This window comes from Myodes glareolus, chromosome 22 (genome assembly GCF_982192425.1).
Source record: "Myodes glareolus chromosome 22, mMyoGla1.1, whole genome shotgun sequence".
NCBI lineage: Eukaryota > Metazoa > Chordata > Mammalia > Rodentia > Cricetidae > Myodes > Myodes glareolus.
Window position 1 is genome coordinate 32,978,329 of NC_142047.1, and position 11,150 is coordinate 32,989,478.

An 11,150-nucleotide genomic window follows, 5' to 3' on the forward strand; every position below is an offset into this window, starting at 1 on the left:
TTTCTGGGGTTTGTCTCATACCTTAGAAAGTATATAAGAAGAAAACATCTCCCATCATTTCTTTTTACTTGAGGTCTTAGAGAGGCAAAGCTAAGCCCGAAACAGAAAAGCATGACCTGCCATGTCCTACAGTCTCACTGAAGACCATGGTCCCCAACAGGAAGTTGAAAGGCAGATCACTCATTTCCAAGGAGGGGACACAGTGGAGCTCCCAGGAATCCCAGCTGTAGAGGAGTTTGTTTCCTTGGTTTGTAGAGTGGGTGCATGTTTTGGCGGCATTGTAGAAGTCCTCCTGATAAACTCCGCATCCTCTGGTCAGATAGGGTCTCCCGTAAAACTCCAGTCTGGTTCCCGTTGCATGAAACACATGCAACTCTCTGAGTCAGTAAAACATGTGGCCTTCCTTGAAGTACTAAATAAGATTCAGAGAAGCTGGGTAACAAGGAGGAGAATGTATTTATTTTTATGAGTGTTTTCCTGAATGCTGCACACCAAGTGTCTGCAGTACCCACGGAGGACAGAAGAGGGCATGGGATTCTCCTTGAGACTAGAGTTACAGACCGCTGTAAGCTGCCATGTGGATGTTAGGAATTGACCCTGGAGAGACATTGTCTTACTGTGCACCACTGCGTGGGGACACATTCAGATGCTGGGGAGACAGGGGAACGGAACAGTGTGAACATTGTATGACAATGGAACCCAGAGCCTCTCTTAAACATAAAGGCATAGACAAGGAAAGTAAAGACCTGCTTTGTTCACAGAATTCCTCCATTTCTCCTGTAGATCCCCGGAGCCTCTGAACTGCAGCCTGGAACTGTGTCCCAGGCACAGTGACAGGCCATCTTGATCCTTCTGTAGTTCCTTCAAGCAGAGCTGTTCCCTGTTCCAATCTTCTTCATCGGCTCTCCAGTGTGCCATCCTTACTTTTCCGACTCTGCCGCTAAAATGAAATAAAATTAAAACCATTGGCCATTCCTAAAGTTTGTACCTGGTATAGAGAGACTGTTCCAAATCAACCTGTGTTAAAGAGGTATAGTTTCAGACCAAAGTACACAGAGTCAATTATTGTGGAGGAAGAAGTTAATACATAGAGGGGACCAGTGAGATTCACCCAAGGTCAACAGTCTGGCCAGCAGCACCAGCGTCTGAGCTTGCTGTCTCTCTGCCCCATGTTCATCACCAACCTGCTGCGGCTCCCAGACCAACTGTCTCCTGCTTCCTCGGGGAACGTCCTGGTAAGAACTCTGCTTTTGCATTTTGTCTGGGATGAAAAGAGAACAGGTTGACTTTGTAATGTCATCAAATATTAAGCTTGATTTTTCCCAGCTACTGACATCCAAATTGCGAGTGAGCTCAAGAGTCCCGGTGGAGCCTGTTGGCTGTGCTAATAGAATAGAGCTTGCAGCGAGGCAGGCGGGGAGGGCAGCCCCTCTCTCCGTGTAGGGGGAGATGAACAAAAGGGACCGTAGGGCTCTGTTGCTCCCTGGGAGCCAGGGACAGGACACCAGCTAATCAAGGCACATTCAGGTAAGGGCCTTCAATTAAAATTTTAAACCAGAACATTCCATAACCAGGGGTGCTTGAAATGCCAAGGGTCTGCTGAGACCATTCTGTGAAGCTGTCAAACACTGAAGAAATAGTGCATCGCTTGTCCTCTGGACAGTTGTTGAAAGAGAATCCTCCGTGACACAGGACCTACTGTGCAAACAGAGGCAGGGAAGGAAGTCACCTCTTCTCACCTCATTGCTTGAGAGAACACCGTGAGAATTATCTTTGCAGGTAGAAAAAGTAATTGGCTTAGGGAGAGAGAGTTACTCCGCCGTAACGTGTGTACTTAGCATGTGCAAGGCCCTGGGTTCAATCCCTGCCAGTTAAAAAATAAATGGCTCTCAAGTTCGGCTTCATATATTGTTTTCCTTGGGCAGCTACATCACCCTCGCCAAACTGTGGTCGTTGGTCTCTAAATACTTGGCTAATAACAACTTCCTCGAAGGGCTGTGTGGAAAGGGAAACAGAGTGTGTAAGAAAGCGCCTAGGACCTGCCTGATACCAACTAGACCTACTGAGCTACTCTCTAGTTTAAAATGAATGCGATGAGTTGCTGATGTCATTGCCTTAACTTTTCAGATGGTGAAACTGAGTCCCTGATGGTGAATCAATAGAATCACCACGACCCTCAGCAGAATAACAATCAAGTCAGGAATTCTCCGGAAATAATCATTCCCCCTTGTCGACACTTTGGTTCAGTTCCCCCTCCCTTCTCATCCAGAGTTCTGCACCTCATAACCATGTAGTGTCAGGAGTGCGAGGAACAGACAAGGGTCCGCTTTCACAGGACTCAGCCCTGTTTTCTAGGGCAAGGCTGGAATCTATTCCCAAGCGTCATTGTGTGACTTCCTTCAAAGAATGATATCTATTGAGGACCACAGAAAGTAGAAGGGAAAGGAGAGCAGAGATAGTGAGACTAAGGGGGCAAGGGAGAGAAAGGGAAAGGAGGGGAAAGGGAGGAAAAGAGGGGCCAAGGAAAGAGAGGATAGGAGAAAGAGAAGGGAGAGAAGGAAAGGGGAATGGAAGGAAAGGGAAGGATAAAATGAGAGAGAAGAAGGGAGAAGAGGGGAGAGGAAGGGAAGGGAAGAGAGGAAAGGAGAGGAGAGGGAAAAGGAAGGGAGGGGAAAAGAGGAAATGAGAGGAGAGGGGAAGAGAGGGGAGGGGAAAGGAAGAGAGGGGAGAAGAGGAGATGAGAGAAGAAAAAAGGAATCTTAGAACCAGGACCCTCTGCCAGGCAATCACAGCACAATCTCAAACAGAAGAGAAAGCACACTCAGTTATGTCTCACGTGTGAACTAGTGAGGGAGAGCAGAGCACAGTAAGTCGAGAGTTCAAAGTCAGAAGAGTCCATGTGAGTGACAGATGTCCGAGTCCCAGCCACTCAGCCACTGTGGGATGACAGAGGTGTCATCCTGAGTGGACCTACAGCTAAGAGCCCACGCTTTGTTTTCTTCAGCCTCTGTCTTTGATGGAAAGCTTTTGCCCTTTAGGCAGCCCGATGTGAATGGGACTTTAACAGCTATTTTCATGGGCTGCTGGGTAAATCTGCAATGTTTCCAGCAATTACAATATTGTTGACTCTAAGAAACTGGGGAATGGAGGCAACCCATGTGTCCCCCATATTGCCTTCCTGTAGGTGGCTGATCTTACTGCTATGTAAGCCCAGACTCTGATTCTATTTTTCTAGACTTCTCCAGGGAGGTTGTGTTGGCCCAAAGGAATGTGCATTCTAGATGTGACTGGAGAGAGACTATGATAAGAAACAAAGAAATGGTACCAAGAAAACTGCATATGGGAAACAGACAGACCCCAGCGATAAATTAATCTAATTCTTCAGCGTGTTCCAATGAGACATTGGATGAACCAATGAAACGAAACGACCTGCCCAAGGACACACATCTCTTTGTTCTGCAATGAGGATTAGGATGAACCTGCCTGTCCTCCTAGCCAGTTTTCTGGATACCTCGTGAATATTTCATGCTAAGCTCAACTACCCATCTTTCAGGTAGGCAAGAGCCTCCTCTCAGGCCCAGACTAACCCTCCAATCAGAAAGCACAAGAGCCTGGGTCTGGAATTGGCCTCGACTTCACTGTGCATGAAGCCCTGGGTCAGTTGTCCCTACTACCATTGGGCTCTGGCCCTGCAAGTCAATGACTAGGAGGAGAGGAGCGCTGCTGCCCCTGGGCTGGGCTGGCGGTACAATAATAGCTTTGGTCTGTGAAGTATAGACCACCACACTGCCCAGCCCAAAGCACACAGTATTCACAGTGGATTCTGGTATGCGCTCAGTATTGCACCTACTTATACCTTTATGTCCTTCCTTATCACAACGCCCTCAAGTCAGGGCTACTTTTGTCCCCATCAACAGCTAAAGACGCTAAATCACCTCCTCCAGACCACCAAGGGCCAAAGGGCATACCAGTACTTAGTACGATCTTGCTACAACCCATATCTACTTGCTGTTAGCAAATCCACCCTTCCTTGTTCCATCCCATTCGCCACCACTGTGGCCCCCATGTAAAGCCAATCTCCCCGCGAAGGAAAGCATCTCCAGAAAGAACAAGAGCCTCACTAGGAAGCAACATCAGCCACAGTGGGGTTCACGAATCTACAGTGTGACTCAGACCTTGTTTAAAAGAAACTTGTCAGCTGTAGTGTCTTCTGTAGTTTGGGTTTATGTCTCCTTGAGGTGATGGGGGGCACAGTAAAGGTTGGGGTCTAGAGAAGAGTGTGGAGTCTAAGGAGCAAGAAATGGCATGAGAAAATTGGGGAACTGTGGTTCTCAGTTTCCTGGAATTTGGGGCCACTGTAGAACTGGATGACAAATGTTTCATCTGCACAAAAGGACAAAAGTGACAGACCCCAAAGTATACTCAGTAATTATTCCACCGTGTCTCAGGCATTGTGTGTCCAAGTCTCACCGTGACGGCTGCATGGCTACGTTAAAGACACTGCACCCCTGCTGTATCCTTTAGCCCTAAAAATATTTAGGAGGAAGGCTACCATTGCCCACATCACCTTATACATTCACACGTCAAGACTCTGACATCCACAGAGACAGATGTTCTCACAACTGAGCTTCACGGCCCGAGCTTTGACCTTAGACTGAATGTATGACCTCAGACCTAATGTATGACCTCAGACCTAATATATGACCTCAGACCTAATGTATGACCTCAGACCTAATGTATGACCTCAGACCTAATGTATGACCTTAGACTGAATGTATGACCTCAGATCCATATCAAGTCTGACACATCAGACAGACCATGGTGGTATATATTGGCAGTTGTAACGAAAGAAAAAATAAAACAAAATAATTCTTATATGTGTAGGACATATACATATCTTTCGTAACCCAGGCTGGCTTCAGACTCGCCACATAGTCAAAGCTGACCTTGAACTCCCGACCCTTCAGTCTCTACCTCCTCAATGCTGGGATTACAGGAATGTACCATCACGGGAACTTCAAAAACAATTCTTACATGTGAACTTCAGATTCCTCGATGAAACTGCATGAATTACTGGATCCCTGAATTAAGGGGAGGCAGCTACAAAGAACCATTACCCATAAAAGCACAAGGGAGGGTATGTCTACCTGGCATTAATGCCTAGGCTGCCTAAATGCTGGGAGCCATTCTCTGGCAGAAGACTTCGGAAGGCCCCCACTGGGCTCCCCTGAAATGCAGAAATCATGCAGGTAGGGCTGCAGCAGGCTGAAGCCCTCCAGAAAAGGCTGTCTGCTGGGAAATGGTGATGATTTGTAATCAAATTGTGTTTCATTAAAGAGAAAGTGTCCAGAGGTTTCTCGCTGGCTGCTTCCTAGCAAATTAAAGATAATGGAGTTAACAGAGAACAACTGTAAGTCAGATACCAACAAGTGACATGAGCCAGAAGAAAACTTTACCTCATCGGATGCTTATATATGGCTTGTGGGTGGAGCCCTGATTCTGTCCTTGGCCAGAAAGCTGGGTTCATGGACACTACTTCCTGACCCTCTGACTTCAAACCAGAGTCTACTCTATGGTCTTTCCTCCCATCTTGGGGGGTGGGGTGTGTAGGTAAGAGTGGATAGATGTGTGTGCACAAATACATGTACAGATGGGACACTGACCTCAGATGCCCCTCAGGCACCATCTACCCTTGCTTTTTCTCACAGACCTAACTAGGCTGGCTGGGTAGGCACCAACACCCCCCCCCCCAGCTTTGCCTTCTCAGTGCTCAGACTACAAGGGTGGGCCATCGTGCCCGGCTTTTTCACGTGGGTTCTAGGGATTGAGCTCTGGTCCCCATGCTTGCCCAGTAGACATTTTATTGTCTGAGATACCTTCTAGCTCCCCGCCCTCCATTTTTAAGATGGTAAAAGTATCTAAGTAACCTGATGACCTATTTTGTGGGTGTGAGGGGTTTTCCAGAGTCCACGACTTCATTGCTAAAATCGAGAAACCTCTGACCACGTGAGCACAAGCCAGCTCCCTTCTGGTCTCCTGGATCACAGAATGTTCTGACTTGGTGGGACTTTCCCATCTCTAATGTCCATGAGAATGGCCAGATTCCAAAAGCTGCAAGTCCCACGGCAGATGTGTTAGGAGTCTAGCTGTGTTCCTACCACACAGAACAGACACCACACAGGGTAGCCCACGCCCAGGGCTCCTGGCCAAGCACAGAAACTCAGGCTCTCCTGCGACCTTGGAGCCAGCCGTGGCAAAGCCTGCAGGTCACTCCTGCAACGTCACCTGAACCCCAGAGCCGGCAAAGGTCCAGGTAAAGAGATCTGAACCCAGCAAGCAGGTAATGTTATGGCTACCAGGAGATTAAATGATACCTCATGACCATCTGCTCCAAATCTAGTGGCTCCTTGGCTCAGCGTGTCCTCCACAGGTACACAGGCCTAGTCCCTGTAAGCACACTCTTCCAGTGCAAATGCGCACTCCTCACCGCCAGCATTTTGGACAGACCTCCAACCCCTTGCTTGGCCTTCTTATAGCTGGACATACCTCTGCTCAGAAAAGAGAGGAGTGGCCAGCATCCCAAAACCAGAGGCCCAGATGTTGGGCCTACTACACATCACAGTACACACATTCAGGTGGAGGAAAAGATTCTGGAAGGTAAGACAGGAAGAAGGGCGGACTTCCTCACCTTGCCATAGTCAGAGGCTCCCCGGAGCAGAACCTGATGAGGCTGGGGATTCTCGAAGGCCCAAACTGGGCCAGTGAAACCTGGAACCCCATCCAAGAGGGACAGAAACCCAGGAGGAGACGGGGCCTGGGAGGAGGCAGTCTGTGATTTTTAATTTACTTTTTCTTGCCCTGAGACAAAAATTAATTTGACTTGGGAAAAAAAAAAGGAACTTATAACTTGACTTTTGAAAGTAAAATTTCTGCAACTCTTTTTCCACTTAACAGAACATTCCCTTAACTTCTAAGGCATAATGTTAATATGCACCAAGGATGGGGAATTCCCTGGGCTCAGCCCACATATCACTGAACTGATTTTCTCCTCATTTCCTAGTAAGACTGACTGGGATATGCTAACACGAGAGTTAACAGCTAATTTTTGCTACAGGGGAGAGAATAACAGGAAATGATCTTTAATAATGAGTTAAATAGATTCCTTGGATCCTGATGCCTTTTATTAGATAAGGTCAATGGTTATCTTAAGTGAGTAAACTGAGGCCGGCAACAAGATACACAGCAGAACCAGGAACAGACACACTGCAGGACAAGGCATGAGCCGGGCCAACGCTGCAGGTGGTAAGGAACAGTCTGCCATGGAAAAAGTCACAACCTTGAGGCTAAACCCTGGTGCTAGCCCATGTTGGTTGTGCACTCTTGAACACAGCCTGGTCTCTCTGAAATTATCACCTGAGTTCCACTCTTGAGCACAGCCTGGCCTCTCTGAAATTATCTCCTGAGTTCCTCATGGGATGAAGACCTGCTTCTTAAAATTCGGATCCATCAAATCAGCCCCTTGTTTTCTGCAGAAGATGCCATTGCCCACTTTCTTTCATGATTCAGACTTCAGAATCATGGCCCTTCAGAACAGCCCACCAAGGGCCAGAGGATGGCTCAGCAGGCAAAGCGTTTACTGCGAGATCCTGACAACTGAGCTCCATCCCCAGCACCCACGCGAACAGTGAAAGAAGGACAAATGGGGATTCCACAAAAGTTCTTCTCTGTCCTCGATGCTCAGACTGCGTCACATGTACAACACATGCACGCGTGCGCGCGCACGCGCACACACACACACACACACACACACCACACACACACATGAACTCATGCACAGACAATAAATAATAAAAATTTTAAGCCCACAAAAACAGACCAGGCCTCTGTCAGAATAAGAAAGGTTAAACATTGTTCAGGCTATGCACTTAGCAGAAGGAAAGATTAAGACCCCGAAGTTGGTCTTATGACTCCAGATTATTCATCTTAATGGCCCCTGCTTATTGCACTAGCTGTCTCTCTATCTCTTTTATTGAGCAGCTGTTTCTCTATCTCTTTTATTGAGCATCTTTTTGATATTTTTGAATGTCGTGACGCATTCTCTCACAACACATCACCAAGCTATGGGGTGGTGTTTACTAGCTGTCTACACATTCTACTCTCTTCATGGTGCGGCTGTGTGGGGAGGTGCATTTCTCAAAATATAAACTATCACATCCCAAAACGGAAGTAGTGGTTACAAACTAAACTCAAATTGAAGTTGTATTTTTGAAGAACCTAGGAGTTGTGGACAACCAGCAGAGATGGAGCATGAGGTCAGTGGTGGTGGAAATGGATGCTGCCTGCCTTGGGGCCAGGATGGCTAGACCCTCCTCCATCCAGCAGAAGGGAAAGTAGAGGCTGGCGATTTCAGAGCTTTGCTCAAAGTCGTACATAATTCATCTCTCTGGGGTCCATTCCTAATCTGCTGTCATCTGGACAGAGTGGAATCGGTATCCTTACCAGCAAGATCAAGGGAGCCACAGAAGACACTGGGGTAATGGCAGGCATTCCCGTGCACCTTCTGTTGTCATAGAACACTGGCCAAAATCAGTGTGGGAGGGAGAAGTGTGGCTCAACAGTTCAGAGCGCTGACTGCTCCTGCAGAGGATTAGGGTTCAGTTCCCAGCACCCACACAGCGGCTTACAACCATCTGTAACTCCAGCTCCGGGAGATTCCATGGCTCTTCTGACTTCCACAGGCTCCTGCACATACACATGTACACTCGAGCACATACACATAAATAGATACATTAATCAATTCATTGATTAACTAATAAACCAACATTAGAAGAAAAATACAACTTGAAGAAGAAAGGGTTCATCTCATCTTACGACTCCCGGGTTACAACCCATCGCTGAGGGAGGACGAGGCAGGAAACTGGAGCGGAAACCACAGTGAAACACTCCCCAGCTTGTTCAGACACCTTTCTTATACCACCCAGGTCCGTCTACCCAGGGACGACACTACCCAAAGTAGTCTGGGCCTCCTCCATCAAATCAGCAATCAAAAAAAAAAAAAATGCCCCCACAGACATACCCACAGGCCAATCTGATGGAGACACTTCCTCTGTTGAGGGTCCGTCTTCCCCGGGTGACTCTGGTTTGTGTCAAGGTGACAGAAATTAATCAGTTCCTCTCCCATACTCCAGGAACTTACACCAGTGGGCAGGAGGGTGATTCAGCCCAGTTCAAATTGGCCGGCTCGCTTCCTCTTAGCCAAAGCCCATGTGTGGAAGTTTCCGGTTCCCAGAAGCTCCAAAGCTGTGGGTGGGGATGTAATTACAGTGTTCTAAAGCAAACAAACACACACCCGAGTGGGAGGCTTGCATATTTATTTGGCTAATTAGAAAGAAATCACTGAGAGGATCTACGTCAGTCTTTTTCTTTCTTTATCCTGTAATACTAATTGACATATTATTAGTAGCACATCTTTATTTTCACTGTGCTCTCAATGTGGTACCCAGGCACATCATACTCTCTGGCAGTAAGTGAGGGTGGATCCCTCGTCTCATAAATATAGCCATGTCTAGGAAAGCCCAAGGGCAGGGCGCCAGCATCAGCATCCTATGAGCGTGGCACCACAAAGACATTTATCACACTTGCCCTTCCAATTTGCTGCCTAGCTGCCTAGAGAGCTGGTTCCGCTCTACCCAGCTCCCCAAAAGACAATGATCAGCACTCCCACAAGCCCAAGCTGGATCAGAAAGGAAAAAGGAGTTGGGAGGCGGCTCTGTTCTGTGCAGCTTCCATCTGCCTACTGCTCATCCAAAGGAAGAATGAGACGCAGTGGCTCAAAACTTAGGATTAACACAGACCTTCTGAGATTCTACACTGAATGTAAGCCCAGCACGAGGCAGCTGCCCCCAAAACATGGAATCAGCAGATTTAGACTGAGTATTTTGCACCGAACTCCCATTTTCCATTGCTTAAATGCCGCCGCTTTTGTAACTGTGCCAACAATGAAATCAGAGAATCATGTAAAGCCATACACAATGCCTGCGCATCCTTCCATCCCAGGAAGCTGTGGTAGGGCAGCAGAAAATAGAATTAACATAGCTCAAGGAACCCAAGGTCTTCAAATTTGGGCATAATAGGTATGCAATAGTGCCCTACCCATCACTCTTAAAACTTCCTTTATGTTGGAGAGGGAGGCAGGAAGATGCACAAATTGCTGCAACACATGGTTGGTTCCAACAGCCCAACAGCAAGAGTTACTAAAAGCCTTTGAGTGAAGAAAGATGTTGGAAAGTGCTGTGCTACCGAGAGGACCACGTAGAGGTCCATTGTTCCTGTGGCCAACATTCTTCTCTAAACAGCTTGGGGAGGGGTGTAGCTCAGCGTACAATGTGTATATGAAGCCCAGGGTTCCATACCAAGAAGATGTATCTACCTGTTCTTTAAACAACACATAATCTTAACTACTTACATAACATAATACAATTATTAGGTATTACAAAATAATTTTGAGATTATTTGAAGCACGTGATTAGGTTATGTGCGATTTTATACAGTGCTTGAGCAGCATGGGTTTCTGTGCCTGGGGATGCCGTGGAAGAAATCCACCATGAACTCCAAGAGATGACTGTATTCGAGTAGGCAAAATATATTGTTAAGATTAATCCTCCGAAATCCCTTAGCTTTTTCAATCTAGCTGCTAGAGAAGTTTAAAAGGAGGTATGCGGCTCCTGTTATGTTTCTACCAGGCAGCAGCACTCTGGAGTGTTAGCCGGACATTTCAGGGCAGAGAGGAGCTGGAGGCGGCAGCAACATCTGGGCCATTTCATTCCAGGCAAACTATTGATGTCTCCAAGCCTGGCCTGCCTCCCCTGCTGCCACTTCGCTGAGTAATTAAAATGCCTCGAAGCAAAGAGCTAGCTCCTGAGCACGCTTGACAATGGTCGGAGAGTTTTTGCTAAGTTGTTTCCAGGCAGTGGTCTCAAACACCCATGTTACATCCAGAGCAGGGATCAGGCCAAAGTGCCTGGCTCTCGGCCCTGTGATCTCGTGGCCATACATAGCCTGCACATGCCCAGCGGCGGCCATTTCACAAGGTAAATTAAAAAGCAACCAGCATTTGCCTCTCCAACTGGCAACAAACGGACTGTTTTTCA

At 47.3% G+C, this 11,150-nt stretch overlaps 1 long non-coding RNA gene across 1 annotated transcript in view; it reads right to left on the bottom strand.

Moving 5' to 3' along the window:
• Positions 1-433: 433 nt before the first annotated feature.
• Positions 434-11,150, bottom strand: part of LOC146890305 (uncharacterized) — a 30,265-nt gene continuing 19,548 nt past the window's right edge. The window contains exons 3-4 of the long non-coding RNA XR_014998983.1: positions 1,185-1,261; positions 434-940 (exon numbers count right to left, since the gene is read on the bottom strand). This is a non-coding gene — a long non-coding RNA (uncharacterized LOC146890305). The remainder of the gene's footprint in view (positions 941-1,184; positions 1,262-11,150) is intronic.